Genomic DNA, 21,869 nt, shown 5'->3' with positions numbered 1-21,869 from the left:
CTCTTTATTCTCTGGTCTTCCCATAGAATCGCTCTCCCTGCCTGCCTGCCTCCATTTGTGAGCGTGCTGGCACTCCTGGCTATGCAGGGCATTCTGCGTCTAGGACAGTGTGTAGGGGTGTATATGTGCTCAATAAAAAAAAATTTATTTCAGAGCTAGGAGAAAGCACTGAGTGGTAGCTAACACAGCCTTCTTGTCCTCCTTGCTTTTATTTTTACTTGGACTGAGCTGCAGTCTGCCTTATCTTTGGGTGCTAACTCACAGCAATGTAACTTTTGTCTCTCCTGGATAGGTTTTATCTTCCCAGCCTGACTTTTTCTGGTGCTTCTATTCTCCACTGTGCCCACCAGCACATTTCGTACATCCCTGCCTTCAGTGCTTATAGCTAGAGAGGCTCGTCGACTTGTATCCAAATTATTTTTCACCTGATCCTAAGCCAGCACATCCCAAAGGGTGTCCTGGTGACACCAGTTCTGGGAGGAGTGGAGGGGGAAAGACTTCCACCTGGAATATGTTCAACATGTTAAATGTTCTGTGAAGTCTTGCAGTAAAAATACCTAGGTAGCATCATTAAGCCAAAGAATCACATATTTCTTTAATTAGTGAACTATTTTTTCCCCACAAAGCACCTGTTAATGCCTTGAAAAATTATAATTCTGCAGTGCATAATTGTATGATGTTATCCTGGATGATGTAAGTCTGCAAGAGTATTTGTGAGATAAATTAAGGAATAAACAAACAGCAGATGGTGTTGCAACTCATGCACGTGCAGAAAAGGAATAATAATCAGTAGCATAATAACACAGTATAACAGTCAGCCTATGTCGATGGTCCTTTCATACCTGGCACCACTCTAGAATAATCCTCACAAAAACTCCTACGAGGAAAGCGCTATCATCATCAGACCCATTTTACAGATGGGGAGATAAGATGCAGAGAGGTTAAGGGACCTACTAAGTCACACAGCTATTAAGTGGCAGATGAGGGCTACAAGACTAGGGGTCTGTCTCCATGGGCCCTGCTTTAAGTCACCCCACTCTAGTCAGGCATGTCACATGGGCCTCTCTATAATGCGGGTTTATATGAAACTTTTCTAAGAGGAGGAGAGGAGGACTCGTTTTGCACCTACTGTGCATCAAGCACTTTATCCTCATCTCGTTTAACGTTCTCAGTAACCTTATGAAGGAGGAATTATGATTGACATCTCCAATCACCCGGTTACTGAGCCATTCATCTCCCCACTGCCTTTCCATTCCCGATGGTGCTCAAAAATGGCACCAGGACCTAATGTGCTCTCCTAACCACTTGTTAGGTCTTCCTTATGGCAACTCCTTTACATAAATTCCTTCCAGAAGCCTGGGGATGGGCTGAAGGAGGTCTCTCCTGGGAATGCGTTGTAAGCTGAGGAAACAGCTTTGTATATTTGGAGAAAAGGCAGCAGCATCTACCAAGGGCACCCATACATCCAGGTAGCTTTTCTTTCCTTTCACTAACAAGCCTTTCGGGCCAGAAATAAAAGCATAAAAGGGTCTGTTGGCCAATACAGGTGAGATCTGTGGATGATCAAAGGCTCAGTGAGGAAGAGAGGAGGGCTTGCTGGCTGCTACAGCTGCACTCTGAGAAAGGGACCCACTGAACACTGGTTCAAGTCTTTCTCAGAGCTGCAGTAAGCATCCAGCACCCCAAACCACACATACCGGCATCGAATGGAGTGTGGTACAAGGATGAAGTGAGCACCATTTTTCTCTCTCCAAAGGATCACAATGGCAGAGTCCAGATTAATCAAGCCAAGTCTGAGAGGAAAGTATCTCTGGGTCTGTGTCCTCAGCACCAAGGCTGCTGGAGGAACCCAAGTGGAACCCAAGTGGCCAGTGCAAAAAATAATTGGACAGGAGCATGACTCATCTGGGCATTTGCATCCCTCAGGTGAGCCCCTCAAGAGCAAGTGGAACAGGGACACCTGGGCTTCACTCTTGGCTGATGAAACCTCATCCAAATTAGTTAGATATTTTTCAGCCAAATAAATGTTAAGTTTATTGAGATTCTTGGGTAAATAACTGACCAGGAAGATAGAGGAGACGCTTGCAGGCAAGAGTAAGATGATTGTGGGAACCTGGAAAATTCTACCGCGGGTTGCCAGGTGGGTAGCTCCGACGTCTTTAGCTCTGGAGCTCCACGACTCCTGAGTGAGCCCCTTAGGGCAAACCATGGGGGGATTCAGTCTCATTTAGGGAGAGATCAGAAGCTGTGGATGCCTCTCAGCTAAACTGGGCAAGCCCCCACCCACAGCTTCCTGAAGTAAAGGAAACCCACGTGGCATGGTGCTGGAGATGTTCTAGGTCCACCACAAACGGCTGTGCCTTGCAAAACCCTGGGGGGCAATCTTTAAATCCTATTCCCTGTGGATTCCTATACTGATTAAGACCATCTTAGGGCAGATAGCAGTCAAAAGTCCAAAGGAAGGTGACATTTTTTCTTATTCATAAAAGAGTCTTTTGTGGACTCACTTGGTACAGCCTGAACCCTGAGCTGCTCACAGGTTCTGAGTCTTGCCTTCTCTTCCTGCTACTTCCTCCTCCAGTGAGGAGGAAAGGTGTGGTCATGTTCATGGTCAGGGAGAGAGCCCTGTGACAGGAAGGGCCTATTCCTGGTTAGGAAGGGATCTGGCTTGTATGAAGGCTAACAGACCTCCGACTACCTTCTCTTTGAATCTTCTGGTTTGTTTCGTTTTCACACTGCTTTCTCTTACATCTTTTCAACAGAGACTTACAAACATCAGGATAGCATATTCCTTTAAAAGCTAATTTAAAAGGTGCCACTTTTAAATCTGCAAAGAGTAAACGTTTTTCCTGCTCTTTCCCAGCAGCTGTGCTCCTGGGCCAACGTGTTTAAGGTGCAGTAACAGAACCCAAAGCCAGCCTTTCCCTGAAGCTGGGCTGAGGAAAAATCCCCAGGGCTCCTGGAAAGGAAGTGAGGTCATGGTGAGGTCATCCCACCACATCACGAAGGGGAATTCTTCAGAATCGGTACCTTCGGGGGGAAGAAAGAGTTTTCAACCTTAAGGTTGCCAATATCCAGAAAAACCACCCTGAACATCTCTCTCTTTACCCCAAGGTTTTGTCTTTTCTTTTACTTCTTTTCTTCTTCTTTTTTTTTTTTTTTTTTTTTTTCTCCTCTGCACTGTGAAGCCTGGATGCCCCAGATGCCTGGGCAAAATGTTTTATTCCTTCTTGGCTTGGTGCCGTTTCTGGCTGTCCCTGCCCCAGGCCAAGGCAGCTGCAGGTGACTCAGTGTCTGAGTCTAGTTCCTGCAGATTCTAGGCTGAGTTTGTTTCTTTAGGAAAACTCCAGCACTGCCCTCAACTTGCCTTAAATCAAAGCTTTCTTTGAGATCCGGGACTGTCTCTTTCTACCATTATTCCTAGCACTTAGCACAATGCCTGGCACTCAGAAAATGTTGAGTGAACTGAATAAATAAATGAACGAATGAAAAAATGAATGAATGAATGAATGAATGGTGTGTTTTACATGGATTCACGTATATGATGTGTATCAGTCAGGGTTCTCCAGAGAAATGGAACCAATAAGAGATATTTTATATAGATATATATTTTAAGGAATTGACTTATACAATTGTGGGGGCTGACAAATCCAAAATCCATAGGACAGGCCAGCAGCCTGGAAACTCAAGAGGCAAGAGCTGATACTGCAGTCGTCTTCTTCTTTTTGAGGGAAAGAGAGAAAGAAAGAGCGAGCACACAGGTGTGCACGCACATGAGTCAGGGAGGGACAAAGAGAGAAAGAGAAAGAATCTTAAGCAGGTTCCATGCCCAGCATGGAGCCTGACACCACAGTCTCATGACTGTGAGATCATGACTTGAGCTGAAATCAAGAGTCAGATGCTTAAAAAACTGAGCCAGCCAGATGCCCCAATACTGCAGTCTATAGTCAGAATTTCTTCTTCAGGAAACCTCAGATTTTGCTCTTAGGGACTGCAACTGACTGGATGAGGCCCACCCATATTATTATTATTATTATCATTATTATTATTATTATTAACATTGATTTATCTTTGAGAGAGAGAGAGAGAGAGAGAAAGAGTATGAGTGGGGAAGGGCAAAGAGAGAGAGAGACACAGAATCCAAAGCAGGCTCCGGGCTCTGAGCTGTCAGCACAGAGCCCCATGCAGGGCTCGACCCCACAAGCTGTGATATCATGACCTGAGCCTAAGTCAGATGCTTAACCGACTGAGCCGCCCGGGCACCCCGCCTACCCATATTATTAAGAATAATCTCTTTAATTTAAAGTCAACTCATTGTAGATGATAATCACATCTACCAAATACCTCCACAGCAACGCCTAGATTAATGTTTGATTAAAAACTGGGTGGCATAGCGTAACCAAGCAACACAAAAAACTAACCATCATATCTTGTGTCGAGTTATGTCCATAGAAACAATTACTATCACCACCACAGAAACCTGTCATCGAACAAATACTAATTAATAAAAACCCAGGGAAATAGAGTTAAAAACCTGTACCCCAGTTCCAGAGAGGTTCTGGCAGCCCCAAGATGCTTGAAACACATTCAGTGCCCTCAAGGTGATAACTTGCCAGTAGGAGAGAGAGTCCGGTAGGCAGATAGTTACAAACAAGTGTAATAAATGCTACAACCAAGATGTAGCTAAAACTTGCTTACTGCTGTTTAGAATTGGTAACCTCTAAGTGGTCAGAATGACTGGTAACCTGAGAGAGGGTCTCATGTCTGCCAAGCTAATATTACAACCTTAGCTGCCCCACAGGGAGAGTTTCAAATACCTTAAATAAATGGGCTGTGAAATGGCCACGGGGTCTTAATGCCAGCAAATGTCAAAACACCCAAGGCAATCTGGGTATTTGGGGAGCGGCCTGGCCTGCCAGGCAGCCACCCTCGTTTTGCTGCCCACAGCTTTTCCTGAATGCCAATCACATACCCCTGGCCCTGCTCAGTTTTGGAATAAATTCCCCAAGAAATTAATTGATGTCTGGGAGGGCAGGTGTGAGAGGTGACTCTGTCTGCTGCCTCACCTATGGCAAAGGAGGCCCCGAGCTGACTTTAGCAACAGTTGCATTTCTGGAAGAGCAGCTCTGCATCCCGTTTCCCTCTCCTCGGTGTTGGAGCAGATGAAAGGCATCTCTTTACTTCAACAGTGCTGATGACTTCTATAATGTGCATGTTCTTTTTTCCCAACAATATCTGTTGTCAGAGTAAAGACTGGGCTCAATATGTTTAGCTGCAAATGCATTGCTAACACCAAGATGGGGTTGTCTGATTTACCTCCTGTCCCCTGCATGGAAACAGTAAGATCATACAGTTAAGTGCCAGTACATTCTCAGGCCAGTCCATGTGGTCAAATCCAATGGCAAGACTCCCAAATGGAGGTGGCCCTGTGTTAAATCTGCCACTGAGTCTTGCAGAAGCACAGAGGCAGGACAGGAGTGGATCTCACGGGTACAGAAAAAGTAGCAGCGATCCTACAATGTCATGTTAAGGTGTCAGTATCTGGCAGGTCAGAAAAGTATTCAAAGACTGCAACCTAAAGTATAGGAAGAGTCTGAGAGGAAAGCCTCAGCCCTCACTTGGTTCTCTCTGGAGGGTGGGATGGGAAGGGGCACGGAGGAGCCCTCATTTTTTACTTTGTACAGTTTCATGTTGCTTGAATTGGATACAAAGGATAATATATGACTTTTGCGATTAAAACATGAAAAGCTAAAATTGTTGTTGTTGTTGTTGTTGTTTAAATAGAATTGATTGTTTCACCCTGACACAACAGCAGCAGCAGGGATGGCAATGCAATGCTAGAGTCTACCAACTGACCCTGACAGGGAATACCCTTGACCTCACTAAACACACGCTTTGTAAGAGCAGATTCTCCATGACTTTGATCTTATAATGCTCCATGTGGATTTTAAAGGCACTACCTATACAGGGCAATCCATTCAGAATAGTGCCAGCCCCCGGGGGGTCCTGGGTAAGGAAGCTCCGAGGCCCTGCCTGAGCCTGAGGGGTGGCGGATGGCAGTGGTCATCCAAGTGTGTATTTGCCAACCCAGACGGAGCTTGGGACTGACACACAGTTTAATTATCATGCGGAGCTGCTGCTGGAGGCGGCTGGAGGGAGCTGGCATCTGCTTTTGCAGAGCACAATTTCTGCAAATAATTAACCACCAGAACTCTTGATTCTCTCTAATTAATGAAGAGGAAGGCTGGAATCTTCAAAGTCCACGGATGTCATGCTGCCATTGTGTCAGGATTGATCTCCTTTGTTCTAAACCGAAGAGCATGCCTCTGCTGCCTCTCCTAATTCTTTATAAATTGAATTTTTCTATTACTAGTTGTGACAGCTAAGTAACATGACTTCAGAAATTCACCCGCAGTTCATGCCAGTATTAGAAGCCTGAATAATAATAATTTTTTAAAAAGAATCATAATGGAACAAGCTTTCTGTCTCTGACCGAGAATTAATCATAGTGAGGAGACACCTCCTGAAAGGAGGGTCGTTAATTAGCTCTAATGGATCTCGCTGGGTGGAGTCTGAATTACTGGGAAACTGCAAACAGGAAAAGAGGAGATTCTTCCCTTTCTCTGTTCATCTCTATGTGAGTCTGGGCTGGAAGATGGTGGGATTTTGTTTCCAGAGGGACAGGGAGTCATGAGGGAGACTCAGATGAGTTCAGTTCAGTGGGGGATAGAGATGTGTTAGCCTGGAAGCCTGCCAACTCTGAACATCTTTGAGGAAAAGCGGTGGAGGTGGTTATTTTCAGTGCAAAGGGTCTATCTCTGTGACCTAGACTAAGCATATAATGAAACCATACAGAACGGGATCCTATTTAAGTATGTCAGATCACTCTCCTCCAAAGACTCCAAGGATCTCATTTCCCTAAAGAAAAACAAAGCTTATACATCAGCCTACAGGGTCCTACATACCTGATCACTGTTCCCTCTATGACCTCATTTCCTCTACTTTCTTTCTTACCCACTCTGTCATAGGCATACTGTCTTCCTTGCTGTTCTACTCACACTCCACTCATGCTCCTACCTCAGGACCTTTGCACTGGCCATTCTCTCTGTCTATAGTACCACTTTCCATACTTATTTGGCTCCCATCTCTTCCTTTAAGACTTTACTGAACTCTCACCAGTTAATGAGGCCAACATTGACCACCTCATGTAAAATGAACCCTCTCACCCCCAGCACTTCCTATTCTTCTTGCCCTGCTATATGTTTCTCTCCTACCTCCTAAGATACCATGTAATTTCCTTATTTATTGTATTTGTTGTTGAATATTTGCCTCCTCCACCTCCCCCTAAAATATAAGCTCCACAAGATCAGGGATTGTTGTCTGTTTTGCTCATTGATGTATTACCAGCACCTAGAACTGTGCCAGTTCAATAACTATTTGCACAGTGAGTGAATCAGTCATCACACTTCACAATGCTTGCTAGTATGTGTGAAGCCTGCATGTGCCCATCCAAAACGATTGCTCAAACATCTTATAAAGGCTGGGTTATGAGCTGTTCCTTTTTCCTTCTTAAGTGTCTAAATGAAGTGCTGTTGTTTCTTCTGGTTGCCAAATGTTAATAATTCAAGCATAGCAGTGTGATCAGAGTTAAATATTACTTGAGCCGTTTCTTTTTTTCCCAGTGACTTCTGATAGAGAACACTAGTGTGGGACTGGCCAAGAATGATGCTTTTAAAAAAGGGGGTTGACTTTTGTCCCCGGGGTCTGTGTTCTTCCTCTTTAAGTCCATAGAGAGTCCTCTCTAAGACTTTAGAGACATGGTGCAGCAGAAGTCATGGCAGGGTGAAATGTGTCCGTGGTGTAATTTCACAGTGACCCTATGGGAGGAGGCATTCATAGGCACCCAAAGAAGAGGCATATCTGCTGAGGATATGGGGTCAGGGCCAGAGCAGAGAGCTGTAGGCAGGGAGCAGCAGTGAATTTTACATCTGTGGATTGTTGCCCTATCTATGGATTATTTCCAAATCCCCTTGCACTCTTCCCACTCATGCTTCCCAACAATGGGGCTGTAATAGATTCCTGCTCTTAGATTCTTTCCATTAAAGAATATATGCTGAGTCCTGCTTGTATCTGGAACTTACTGAGGATTAGGTAAATCTGGAGGAGTTGCAGGGTAGACTGATCGGGGAAGTGGGAAGTGGATAGATCCAACCTTCCATGCTCTACTTAATTTATGCCTATCAATCCAGTCCTTAGTTCAGAGGGGCTGATGTCAGAGGAAAAATGTGTGCATTCAGTTAACAAGCCACCTGGTACTAGGCTAGGTGTTGAGTCGTGAAACATAGGTTGTAACCCTGATTCTGCAGCTGCTGGTTGAGTGACTTTGGCCATTCATCATCCTGTACCATGGTTTCTAATTGGGCCTTCTTAATACTTTACAAAATTCTTTCTCATGTGTTCCTCTGAATAACTCTTTTTTTAATTTTAGGGATAAAGAAGGAAAGGCCCAGAAAGGTCATTGCATTTGCCAAGGTCACACTGTTATTAAGAGGTAGGAGTAAAAAAATCTTAAAATAGTACTACCATATGATCCAGCAATCCCACTTCTGGGTATTTATCCAAAGGAAATGAAAATAGAATATCAAAAAGACACCGGCACTCCCATGTTCATTGCAGCACTATTCACGATAGCTGAGATGTGGAAACAACCTGTCTATCAAAAGATGAATGGATAAAGAAGATGTGAGATACATATACACACACAATAGAATATTATTCAACCATGAGGAAAAGGAAAATCCTGCCATTGACAACAACATAGATAAACCTTGAAGACATTATGCTAAGTGAGATACATCAGACAGAGAAAAGCAAGTGCAGAATGGTTACCATTCAAATGTGGAATCTTTAAAAACAACAAAAGTCAAAGTCATAGAAACAGAGCGTAGAAAAGTAGTTACCAGGAATTGGAAGCTTTTGGAAATAGGGAGAGGTAGAAAGAGAAAGAAAGAAAGAAAGAAAGAAAGAAAGAAAGAAAGAAAGAAAGGGAGGAAGGAAGGAAGGAATGGGGAGTAAGAAAAGCAAAAAAAAGACATAGGACCAGGACCTAAGCTCTCCCTGAAAATCCATAATGCCCTTCAGGTCAGAACAACATGCACCCTATTTTCCTCTTGGAGCTACAAATGAAACTTCTTATGAGTAAAAGGGGGTTTTACCAATCCAAAATGGATTATTATTAATGTGGCCTCCCAATTTAGAGGATGTTCAGAGGTCAGAGCTGAGAACCCGGAACTACTGTTTTTTTTTTAGATATTTAAATTCTAATTCCAAGGCTGACATTTAGAGCATCTCTTCAAAGCCAAGTTTGGCACAGTGCTCAGGTTCTAAATAGCAAAATTGACCTTCCCTCTTAGACTCATATTCTAAATTATTCTGAAGATTCTTTCTCCTAGACTGCTCCTGACAACAAACCTGAAGCAGCCTCCAGGACACTCTCGCTGATTTACAACTGCAATCTTGCTAAAAGGAATGGAAAAAAGCCAGGGCGAGTTTCTGTTAGACAGAATGACTGGCATGAAATACTAACATCGCTACAACTTGGCTTACAACAGACTGGCTGACTGAGTGACGGCCCTCCCTTTCTTACTTCACCGAAACAGGTCATTTGTTAGGAAACTAAGGGAGCCTTGTTCCTCAGCCTCCACCCGCAAAAGATGAAGGGAGAAGGCTGCTGACCATGTTCCTTAGAGTGTGCCTGCATGTGGTGCTCAAACATCAGCACTGGGCCAGCAAGCCTTTTCTTGTGACGTTCCATGTCAGTGGTTTGTCTTTGATGAGTGTCTGTGACTGCTGTGTGCAGAGCCCTTCTGTTTCCTGTCTTTATAGAAGGAATAAAGACTGGGCAGGATTCAAGCAGTAAGCTCCAGCTGTCCCTGCTTAACATACAATGATTAGATGTGAATCGGCCATTTGGGTTTGACAAAATATTTATCTAAATGAGGGAGGGGGTCTTTTTCCCTAATCCTTGTTTTCTCCCAGAAACTTGACCCCATGCTATCAATTAGTCAATCAAATACTTGACCACTCCCCTTATCTCATTTTACACAAAGCAAAGGGTGCAGCAAGAAGTAAAACCTTACAAATTATTAAAGACCTAGCTTGGAAATTATGGTGAATATTTATTCATCAAGAGTGGAAAACTCAAATGACTACAGGAGCCAGGTGGACAACATGAAGGAATGAGTGAATAAAGCTGTTTCATAATAGCATCTTAAGGTATTTTTTTGACACAGATACATTTTCCTTGTATGTTTAATTAACAGGGATATTCTTTTCTCAATGAAGTCACAGCCCTATTCATCCATATTTAGTTTTACCTTTTTCTTAAAGAGATGAAGGTATCTTCTTCAACTCTTCTATAAGACAATAGGGTATGTGCCAATTCAAATGGCAACCAACAGCGGAGTCCAGTGTTAAGAGACAGTTGGAAATGCTACATGCAGTGGTGGGGCTGTGTCTAGTCACAGAGCCTGGGGAGTTATCAGCAGAGAGCAGCTTCTTACTAAGTACCACGTTGCCTTACTGCTGAGTTAAGATGGGGGCCCAGAATATACCTTCAAATTCTTCTAAGACACCATTCTTCCCTCAACAGGTCAACAGGTCATGGAGTATGTCGCCATAGATTTCTTTAAGATTGTCTTGTCCTTCTGTTTCCCCCAAATGGATGGGAGGCTCCTCCTGGAGGCTGAGGTTTCCCCCTTTCGGCCCCTCGTAAGGGTGGTCTGAGCTCTTTGTACATGGCTGCTGGCCAATGGCTAACTCCATGTCATCACTGGGCTCCTCATGACAGAGAACACACTCCTTGTGCTGTGGATTATGCACAGTCATGCACCAATGCATGAGTTTTGATTCTCAAGGAAAGCAAAGGGATCTCCAAAGTGACATCTAGACTTCATTCAGGTAATTTGGAAAAAGCCTCTGTAGTAGATTGCAAAATGGCCATAAATATCTTTCTTGTGTGCTGGCCACTTTGCCACTCCTCCCATCAAGAAGTCTAGTTGATGCTGGGTTTGACTATGTAACTTGCTTTGACCATTGAAATATTAGCAAACATAATATAGGTAAAGACTTGAAATACAGGTAAAGACTTGCTTACCAGCTCCTACTGCACTGGATCCATGAGAGCACCATAAAAACAAGCTCAAAACCCCAGTAGACTATCTGTTAACCACTGGTCATGTGAGTGAGGCTCATCCTAGACCAACCATCTGGCCCAGATGAGACTTGAAGAAGAACCAAACAGCTTAGCCCAGCCCAGCCCAAATTTCCAACATCCAGAAATGTGAACTAACAAATGATCCTTATTTAAAAAAAGAAAATGTGCCTTGCTTTCTAATCCAACTGAAGAACAGATTCTGCCCACTGCCATCAATTTACTCCACGCTGAGGTAATGATAACTACACAGCTACATGAGGAAAGTATTTGTGAGATCACAGAGTCTCCATGCAACAATACCATACCAGTTCCCTCCTCCTACATGCCAAGTCAGCCCTCTGACTATTCCAATGCCTCTGATAACAAGAGTGACCCTTGAAGGCAGCTGCTTTCATTTTAAGTCCGTTTTGACTCTTAGAAATGTCTTCTTTACATTGATCCAAAGTGTCTCTCCTGGGACTTCAACCCATTGGTTCTGGCTGCAGCACGAGGCAAGCAGCACAAGTCTATCTCTATATATGAAAGTTCTTCACATTCTTGAAGATAATGACTGCAGCATACCTAAGACCACATGACCTAAACTTCTTTTGTTCCCTCGACAACCTTTTATAGGACATGATTCCAAGTTTCTTGACCACCCTATTTGCTGTGCTCCACATGGGCCCCAGTGTCTGTTCCCCATGTGGTGCCCCAAACCAAACATGGCTCTCTGCTGTGGTCTGACCCCAACACAGTTAAACAGATGTGACTCACTTCCTCACCACAGATGGCACCTGGATTTTCAGGTGGCCTAAGATCACGTTGATTGGAGCAGGCCCATAATGAACTCTGTTGACTAAAAATCCTAAGAATTTTCATTCAGACTGCTGCAGAATTATGTCTTTCACCTCCTAGAATTAGATTTAGGCCACAGCCCCAATATTCAATATTTAACAGCTTCTGTGGTTTTAAAATATATTCACAAAGTTTGTGAATACTCCTCCCTTCAAGGTGTGAAGCCTAATTCCCCTCCTTGTGTACAGGTGGACCCAACGACTTGTTTCTAATAAATAGAATAAAGTGGAAGTGATGGTGTGTGAGTTTAAAAACTAGGTCCTAAAAGGCATTGTGACTTTCTTCTTCTCTCAGCTTGTTCTTTCTGGAGGAAGTTTACACCATGTCCTGAGGATGTGCATGCAGCCTATAGACAGGTTTTACTTGGTGAGGAACTGAAGTCCCCTGCCCACAGCCATGCAAGTGAGCCAGATTCAAAGAAGATCCTCCACCCCAGTCAAGCCTTCAGATCACTGCAGCCCTGACCCACATTCTGACTGAAATTATAGGAGAAACCCTGAGCCAGAAACACCCAGCTAAGACACATCTGGATTTGTGAACTAAAGAAACTATAAGATGATAAATACTTGTTGTTTTAAGCCACTTAATTTTGGTGTGATTTGCTATGTAGCAAGAGAGAATATATCTTGATTCTGTGGTTGGATAGCTTTCTTACCCATCCATGCTGTTCACACAAGGAGTAAGCATGCCTTTTCTATGTGTATCAAAACCTCCAATTGATACAAGTTATAGGTATGACAGAGCCCTTGGAGATACCGCTAGAAGCCTCTTTAAGATTAACACTCTACACAACATCCTTAGATATGGTACTTTAGCCAGTTCTTAATACACCCGGATGTAAGACAGAGACAACACCAGGCTTTGGTGGGAAGACTTGAATAGAACCTTGATGAATTATAAGAATTCAGACCGGTCAGAGGGACGGCAGGTGTGAACTTACTCAGTGCACACAGACAGATTTCCTATATATAAGTCATATTCAAGGGTCAATAGAGAAATAGCTAGACTGCAAGCTCTTGAGGAGGACAGTGTTTGTCTTGTTTACTGACCGTATCTCAGGTCTGGGACATGAAGAAAGGCTCAGTAACTTTTTAAAAAATGAGATAATAATAAAATGGAGAGCTTTATAGATGAAGAGTAAAAGAAGGTCAGATATGGAGACTCGTCTGATATGAGAAGAACTTCATGGTCAAAACACTTTTCTAGGAGTCAACTTTTCAGCAGTGAGGATCGACATCTGCTTGAGCTTTGAGCAGAACTTAAGCAGTATTGACACTTGGTGTGACAAGGAGGTACAGAAAAGATTGTGGGTCATGAACTGTGACTCCCAAACGTGACCTTGGGTAGGTAGAGATTAGTTCAACCTTGGCAGTCTCTTGAAGAAATATTTGTCTTGGAGAAAACTTCATGAGGGGAAATGATTCACCTAGAAAGGCAAAGGTAAGAACCATGCTGGTAATTGACCTTGAAGTGAAGGTTACCAAGTTAAGCCTAGATGTAAGCTGAGAATTTGAATGGATGAGCAGAGCATATAGGGATGTAAGTAAGAGAAGAGACAGCCTTGAGGCATACAATATGTGTGAACCATCCATGGTGTCTGTTTCAATTTTATTTTATTTTTAATTGTTTTATTTTTGAGAGTGAGAGAGACAGAGTGTGAGCAGGCAAGAGACAGAGAGAGCAGGAGATACAGAATCCAAAGCAGGCTCCAGGTTCTGAGCTGTCAGCACAGAACTCGACGCGAGGCTTGAACCCACGGACCCCAAAATCATGACCTGAGCCGAAGTCGGACGCTTAACCAACTGAGCCATCCAGGTGCCCCCATTTCAATTTTAACAGCTCCTTTGGTTCCAAAGTCTTCCAGAATTGGACTGTGCTTATTGGGTGGCATGCCCCTGCCCCAGCACATCCTTGCTCCTGACTCTTTTCCTTTGACCTAATTCTCTCGTCCCCAATATTTTTCTAGTTCATCTCTTGGCAAAAGCATGAGCTTTCCTGAAGTTCAGATATGGGTCCTTAGAGTACAACCCAGCATAAGACCTGGTAAATCGAGTTCTGTTTAGCAAAGGGCATAGGTTAAAAAAAAAAAAGGACTTGAATTAAAATACACTTTCTTGGATGTGACTGGCTGATTTCTTTGTGAGATTTATTAATACAACAAAATTTATTTATTGCTTTAAGTATCGCTATAGATATTGAGAACACAAAAATCAATAATATAAGATTCTTACATTAAGAACCTCACAGCCTAGTGGGAGAGTCTAAAATCTGTGTGTGTGTGTGCGCATGCGCACTTCCTAGTGATACAAGAACTAAGAGTCAACAATCGCCTATGGAGCATCATAGATGGAAGGACTACACATGTGTATGTATTTGAGCCACGGGGCAAGTTTTGGAAGAGTGTCAGGGAAATACCCATCAAAAGGGTGATGCTCAAACCGAATCTTGCTGGAAGAAATATAGAAGATCACTAGGTAGATAAGATTGCTAGACAGATCTGGAGACATGGGCAAGCATGGCGCGTTTGAGGGAGCGGGTATATTGATATGATGAAGGGAGAGGTAGAAAGATGGCCGGAAGGGAATGATAAGAGATGAGCCTGGATAAGTAGTCTGGAAAATGCCAGTCTAGAGAGTTTGGGATTTATCTTGTGGCCGATGGGGAACCAAGGAAGGGTTTTAAACAGAAGAGTTATGCATTCTGATGTAATTTTGAAATATAACTGATGGTGGAATGTTGGTGAATTGGAGGCAGGAGATTGGCTGGGAGGTTATTACTTCAATCTAGGCAAAAGTGGATGAAATGTAATGGCAGTGGACATGGAAGAGGAGAGATCTATAGGGATCTGAATGGACAAGGCCTGGCAGAGATTAGAGGCTGGTAGATGATGGTAGAGAAGAAGGAAGCTAAATAAGCCTGAGGGTTTCCTGCTCAGGCACTTGGTTGAAGTAATTTGATGTAGCCCTGGTGAGCTTTGTGTTGTTTAACAAAGATCAGTAAAGGTCAGTTTTAATATTATACTTTGACATACCTGTGAACCCCCCGTGGGGGTCTGAAAACAGGTAGGATATTGTAAAGGTGCAAAGAGGCCAGTGTATAAAGCAGATTATGGTTCAGAACGGTTAAGTATGAAAGTAACTGCCAGCAGCATGAAGGGCAATCAAGGGCCTTCTTGTGGAAATTCCGACTCAGAATAGCTCTCTGGGCTAGACTGGCTGGACTGGCAAAGCCCATGCCCTCCAGCAACGTATGGGTGCCATCGCTGTAGCAGGCTTGGGAGATCCCCAGATGACCTTGGCCTATAGTTAGCTCTCACAGTCAGCTGTGGCTGGTTTCCAAAGTAGCAGCAACGGCAGCTGACAGCTTTGGAAGTGTATTTTCTTCTCTGTTAAAGAAAAAGTGCCCATTAGCAATACATTTCCCAAGAAGCTACTCTTCCTGGTTTGACTGAGGGCTTCCGTGGTAGAAAATATGCCAGTGTTTCCAGAAGGCTATTTAAAAAAAAAAATTAATCACTTTTCTCTTGAGACAAAATACCTTGAACCTCTTGGGTAACTTAGAAGAATCAAAATGTAAGTTCTATCCTTGGAAAACATGTCAAACGCCTTCTTGAATGCCTTAGTTCATTAGAGAATCTTTTCCCCTTTTGCCTATCACAGTAAAAGTGAATTAGAATGTAAGGTTTCAAAGGCAGAGAAGGAATCTAAAGCCTAACAAATTAAAGTCAATGCTTACTTTGGGGAGCTGAAGTTGGGATACAAGAATCTAAGTTTGAGACTCTTCGATAAAAAATTCTTGCAATCACTTAGTGTTCATGTCGAAACATCTGGTGGCAACTTTGCTTTAGTGTATGGTAACTGGGGAAAATATTGAGAGATTGCAGTAGCGTTTTTTGTTTGTGTGTGAATTGAGCCTTAATTCATGTATTTCATCCAGAAAACACTAGAGGGAGTAAGATAGAGGAAAAAGGCTACCTCGGAAGGAACAGCAGTGTAGAGGAGGCTGAGGAGGAAAGGATTTCTGCATTTCCCTAAGGCACAGAATTTTACTTAGGTAGACACTAATCTTTACATTGTGACCAAGTGACTTTATATTTGAAAGCCGGTGCTAAAAAACTTTAATTACGATCTGCTGAGCCTGTTCAGAATCCAAAACAGTCAAGGAAGACCATTACTCTCTGACTAGAATCTGTATCCTGTCCATTTTAGGCATTTTGAGAGTGAATATGATAGAACTCTGTGAGTCTTTAATTTTAGAGGACACATTCTTTGGATGAATAACCTTTCACAGATATTGAATTTTTTTTTTTATAGCACTGGTAGTAATACTTCCAGTGCTCAAAGTGAATAGTAAAGATACCAGGCATTTTCAGACACTTGTAGGAATAAAATGAGCTCTTTGTAAGTATCCTCGATGGGAAGCCTTCCCCTCTTCGTTTTTTCCATAGTTTTCATGAATTAGGTCTACCTTAAGACATCATTTTACGATCTAGTAACACTGAAGTTAACTGGCCCAATGTCATGCACGTGTCAATAAGAACTGATAATTATTCTTCTTGTTTAAATTCCCAGTTCCTCAGTTCCTTTGTGATGCTTTGAAAATGCCAAAAGACCTAGTGAAGGCTAGAGTCAAATCGCCTACTTAAAAAAAAAACAACTGACAATCACTATAATCAGAAACAATATCTTAAAAAGCTGTTTAAGAGACTATTCAACTGAATTTTAAATATTTTCCTGAATGATGACTAATTCCATGAAATACTGTCCTTACAACCATAGCAGATTTTTGAAGAAGAGTTGTTAAAAGCATGTGTGAATTCAAATGTAAGAAAAATCACAATAAAGCATGCTAAATTAATGAGGATCTTCCCTCCTACAAACCATGGGGGTCAGCCTCACCTGGATGTTAATATCCAAAGAGAAGTAACATTATGAACTTCCTAAGGTAGAGGCTGTCGGAAAGGATCAATTACACTGACAAGGAAAACTCAGCTCCCAAGTTTGGGTTTGCGTTTGTTAGTCATGCATTGTACTACTTACCTCTCAGGGCAGACCTTTAATTTCAGAAAGTGCTGAGATGCATTACTGCACCCGTTATCAAGTCTTTGGCAGAAATACCATTTATCCTTGTTGTGGTAATGAACAGATTTATAACATTCTGGTGTCACCATTCCTGAAAAAGCACGTTCATTTGAGTATTTCTTCCACAAACATAGTGAAATATTTCATGAAGGCACATTGGTGTAGACTACTATGGAGAGATATTGCTGGTGAATGACAGAATGTCTGGTTGATTTACATGAAACCCCAAGTGCTCGTATGAGAAGAGGTTAGGTTTAGATTGACGAGCAAATGTGTAACCAGACTTCTGGCTGACAAATGGCAGAACTATGCCAGCGCATTAGCTGCTCTGGAGAGAGACCAAAAGTAAGGCAGGGGGATCAAGTTCGTTCCATAAAGGACATTCAAACCTAATGGATGGCAGGAGGGCTGGGGCAGGAAGCACTTGCAGATTTTAATGCCCCAAAATAGTAGTGGGCAAGTTTAGAGTTGAACTGGCATCCAAGCCAATGATCAAACTCTTATCAAACTTTTCTGTATCATGTGTGTTGTTTATATTTACATTTCTTCAGAAGGATCCTGGTGTTTTCAAGTTAAGTTTATTTTATTGGCAGCTCTGGCTTAAAGTCACTAGCCTCTAAAAATGGCTTGTTTGGATAAACTAGAAAAAGAAAATAAAAACTGATGAGATTAGTATTAAAAATGGTGCCAAACAGTAAATGATCCAGATTGGATTGGATTTGTTCCAGTCGGGCACAGCTGAGACGAGACATCCATACAGCTTTTGAGAAGAAGGGTGAAGTGTTTGGACCACACTCTTCTTCTGAGGCTGAGGCCAACAGTGTAGGGCTTTGGGTCTGCCTTCAAGGAAGTCCTGTGATAGTAACGAGAGATGCTGTCCATTGAGCTGCCGTGGCGTGCAGCTCAAGCACTTGAGATGCATTACCTCATTTAATTCTTACCAGCACACTGTGGAGTGGGTGTACGGTCCTGCTTTAGAGATTTGTTGACTTGTCCAAGGTCACACACGAGTGACAGGATTGAAACTCCAGTCTGACTCCAAAGCAATTTCCATCGGGCAATTTCCAAAGCATTGCCTCTTGAGCATCTGACCAACAGTCCTGGAGGAGGTCTGGCGGCTTTCAAGCCATGTGGTATTTGAGTACGATGGAAGAAAGAGCTGCAGAGAGCCAGAAGACCCGGGTCTGAATCCTGACTCTACCACTTACTTGGTGTTTGAGCTCAGAAAAATTCCCTACGTCTCTGAACTGTCTCCTTGTCTATAAAGAATGTGTGTCTTGCGTGTGTGCTGGATTATTAGAAGACTTTTAAGCCGCTTTTCATTTCTAACCTTCTGTGATACCATGGAGCATTCAAGGGTCTTTTAATTCCCCATATTTGAGGTGCACATTCAGTCTTTTGCTCACTTAGTAAACTCATATGTGAGGAAACACTTCGATTTGGAATTCAAGAACTGACAATTTCTGCCATAGAGATATTACTCTTTCTCTGCAAAATTCATTTCCTCTGTGGGTAGTCCCAGTGCTGACTATCTTCTATTTCCTGGGTGGACCTACTCCACTGTGTGCAGAGCGTAGTGCTCTGCTCACAGTGAACCATAGACAGAAAGGCCTCTAGAAATACAAAATGGTATTTCGTAATATTATCGCAAAGAATACCACTAAAGTTGGCGTTCATCTGAAGGCAATAAATGTGCTTCGAGTAGGTTAGAGAACCAAATGTCCAAGTATTCCCCTCCTTATGTGTAATTCACTGTAATACGCTGACAAGTTTTCTCTGAAAACTGCTGTCTACCATTAAACTGTGCCCTCTATTGCTTGTTTGGCTTGTACCCATTCTGTTGGTGAAAATGTATACTTTGGCTTTCCTGCCATGGGCATTCATCTCCTGCTACTCCCCTGCTCTGCTCAGCATTCTTGAGGATCAAGTGACATGGGCTGGGCTGTGTGTGGGGAGCAACATTGGAAAATTCCTTTGATGTTGTGCCTTGTGATACTCAATGGCTAAATCCAAGCTTTTGCTATTTGACCAAATGCCAACTGGACTAGTTCCTGAATGAATATCTATGATCTTACAGATAGCTGGATGGAAAAATAAGAAGAAACCACTGGAAAAAAATATTTCAAGACTATTTTACAGGGCTAATTAAGGCAAAGCTTTGATTAATTGGAAAGTGAGTTGAGCAGAGCGTTAATTAATGAAGAGCTAAGGTGTAACATTAAAAAAATTCATTTAATATATCCTGAATGTCATCTATGTATAAGGAATGCAAAGAGGGTCAAAAGGTCATATAATCCCTCTGTCTAAAGCACCTTCTGGCTTTCTTCAACCCATTACTGTTGAAAATTTTGTTCTTTTTCCTTCTGGTCCTTTTTAATGCTTATGTTTTTTGTTACAATGATGTGATCATACAGAATATATACTTTGAATCCATTTTTATTCACTTAACATTGTAAGAATTTAATCTAAGCATCATCTAAACTGTAATGGTGTGCTTAAACATTCCTTTATTTGGTTAAAATTTAAGTTGTTTCCACTTGTTTTCCATGATAGGAAATGCTATAAAAAAAATCTTTACACAAAGAAAATGCCCCTCATTATTACTGTTAATTTTGTGTTTCTTATGACAAACTCTCATGTGGAATTATTGGATCAAAGAAGACAGTTTTAAGTACTCATTTAAATATTTCATTTAAATACTCAATGCAGAGGCACCTGGGTGGCTCAGTTGGCTAAGCCTTGGACGCTTGATTTCAGCTCAGGTCATGATCTCGCAGTTCGTGGGTTTGAGCCCTGCATCGGGCTCTGCACCGATGGTGTGGAGCCTGGTTGGGATTTTCTCTCTCTCCCTCTCTCTCTGCCGCCCGGCCCCCCACATTCTCTCTCACTCTCTCCTTTTCTCCCTTCCACTCAAAATAAATGAATAAACTTTAAAAATAAATAAATACTCAATGCAATATGCATTGCAGTTGCTTCCAACATATACTTGCACAACCATTGTTTGACTATAAATTTCTCCCTACTATCTCTATCATTATTGGGTTCTTGATTATTTACGTTTGCCTAAAACAGGCAAAATACTTTTGAATCAAAAAAACAAATTTAATGCGCATTATCTATGCAATTCACACAATAACCTTGCAAAGGTTTACAGATGAATAGCTACGGGGAAAGATTAAGTGACTCTCTCAAGACCGTACAACTATTATCTGAGCTGGGACTTGATCTTGTTCCTTGAGCCCAGGCCCGCGTGCTGCCCTCTTCCACAGCTGCCCCTAAAACCAGGAAGCTTTAGGCAAATGAGCCTCCAAGATAAGCCTGGAGAGGCTCCATGATTGGTATGTATCAAGATGGAAATGAGCAGGACTGTCCAAATGGCTTTGTTCCTTTAAAAACCAAACACTTCCTCAAACTGAGTGAATTTTTGGTTAATTTACACATGCTGTTTCACCTTCCCACATGCACATTAAAAAGATTTTTTTTTTTAAAGGAATGTTATTTAATAGTGCCTGAGTGTTGGAGTGTTTTAACTAAACTCAGATATACATGAGTAACTTCAGTGGAAGTTGTTCATGCATATCTGAAGCAGAATGTGGACTTTTGACTTTAGCCTATTAAACACAAGGAAATGCATCGTTAAAATTCCACTCTTGGCTCTCCAGCCAAGATGAGAATTGCCCCGGCCACAAAACATGACAGACAGGTCTGCCACGAGGCCCGAAAATTTGTTGGCATTACAGAATAGGGTAGGCAAACTCCAGTAAATCAAGGCCTCACCTTCATTTCTCAAAAAGCCAAATGAATGAAAGTGTGTGTTTCATTCCTTACAGTGATAAGTTGGGTTTTGCTGGCATGTAAATGTGGAGTAAAGGGGCAGAGTGCAAGTGTGGAGGAGATGACAGATGCCCCCCAGTCAGAAGGTGTTTGGATGCCTCAGGTACCCATTTGGAAGGTCATAATGGAGAAATGATTTGGAACCATGTGGCCTTCCTGTTCTTTGCAGGGGTGAAGAGAAGGCAAACCCAGTTTGCAGGTCACAGTCCTGTACGATAGCAATGTCTGTCAGTCCTGGCTCCGCTGAGTGTGGCTTGGGCAGAGCAGTTTGTGCGTCTTTCCAGCTGGAGGTTCTTGAGATTTAGAAGGTCCCCTGTAAACTGAGCAGGAGGTTAAATAACGGGGTTTAACAAAACTCAGAGATAGGCTCATCTTACCTAGATTACAAATCTGTTCATCTCTAATCGGACTACTATTTAATGGACATTAAGAACAAAACAACAAATCACCAATATTTATTTCACAAAGATATGACCCTGACTGTGGATAGCAGAAAGGATGCCTTGTTAACATCACCCAACAACTCCATTTAGATAATTGCAAAGAGGTCTGGATTTTCCAAGTGTTCGGACAATTTCCTTTAGAAGCTTCTATAGGGAGCTGAAAGTGTTTTGGTGCATCCTTCTGTCTGAGAAGGTGATTTGGATTCACTGTGCTTTAAGGGGAGAAGCTGGAAGCAGCAGGATGGATTTGTAGAGATGTGGACAAGTGAACGTCTCTCCAGGTCACTCGTTTTGTAACCAGATTATAGTTTTAACCAGTGAGGAATCCTGAAAAACAATAACAGAAAACAGCTTGGAAGCAGCTTTGATTTCAAAATTTCTCAGTGATGTCTCCACTCCACCAACGTATTTTCATAGCCTTTTGCCTGAAAGGCCAGGCAATAAATATGCATAACATTCAGA

General features: G+C 42.4%; 1 protein-coding gene across 2 annotated transcripts in view; it reads right to left on the bottom strand.

Annotated features, from left to right (window-relative positions):
• Window positions 1–17,337, bottom strand: part of ITGB6 (integrin subunit beta 6) — a 132,711-nt gene extending 115,374 nt beyond the window's left edge. For both annotated transcript variants that reach the window (XM_058715177.1, XM_058715178.1), the window contains exon 1: window positions 17,089–17,337. The gene's annotated coding sequence lies outside the window, so the exon portion shown is untranslated. The remainder of the gene's footprint in view (window positions 1–17,088) is intronic.
• Window positions 17,338–21,869: the final 4,532 nt, after the last annotated feature.

Source organism: Neofelis nebulosa, chromosome 2, assembly GCF_028018385.1.
Source record: "Neofelis nebulosa isolate mNeoNeb1 chromosome 2, mNeoNeb1.pri, whole genome shotgun sequence".
In the NCBI taxonomy this organism is placed as follows: domain Eukaryota; kingdom Metazoa; phylum Chordata; class Mammalia; order Carnivora; family Felidae; genus Neofelis; species Neofelis nebulosa.
The sequence above is the reverse complement of the archived record's forward strand: the minus strand, read 5'-3'. Positions and strand labels throughout refer to the sequence as shown.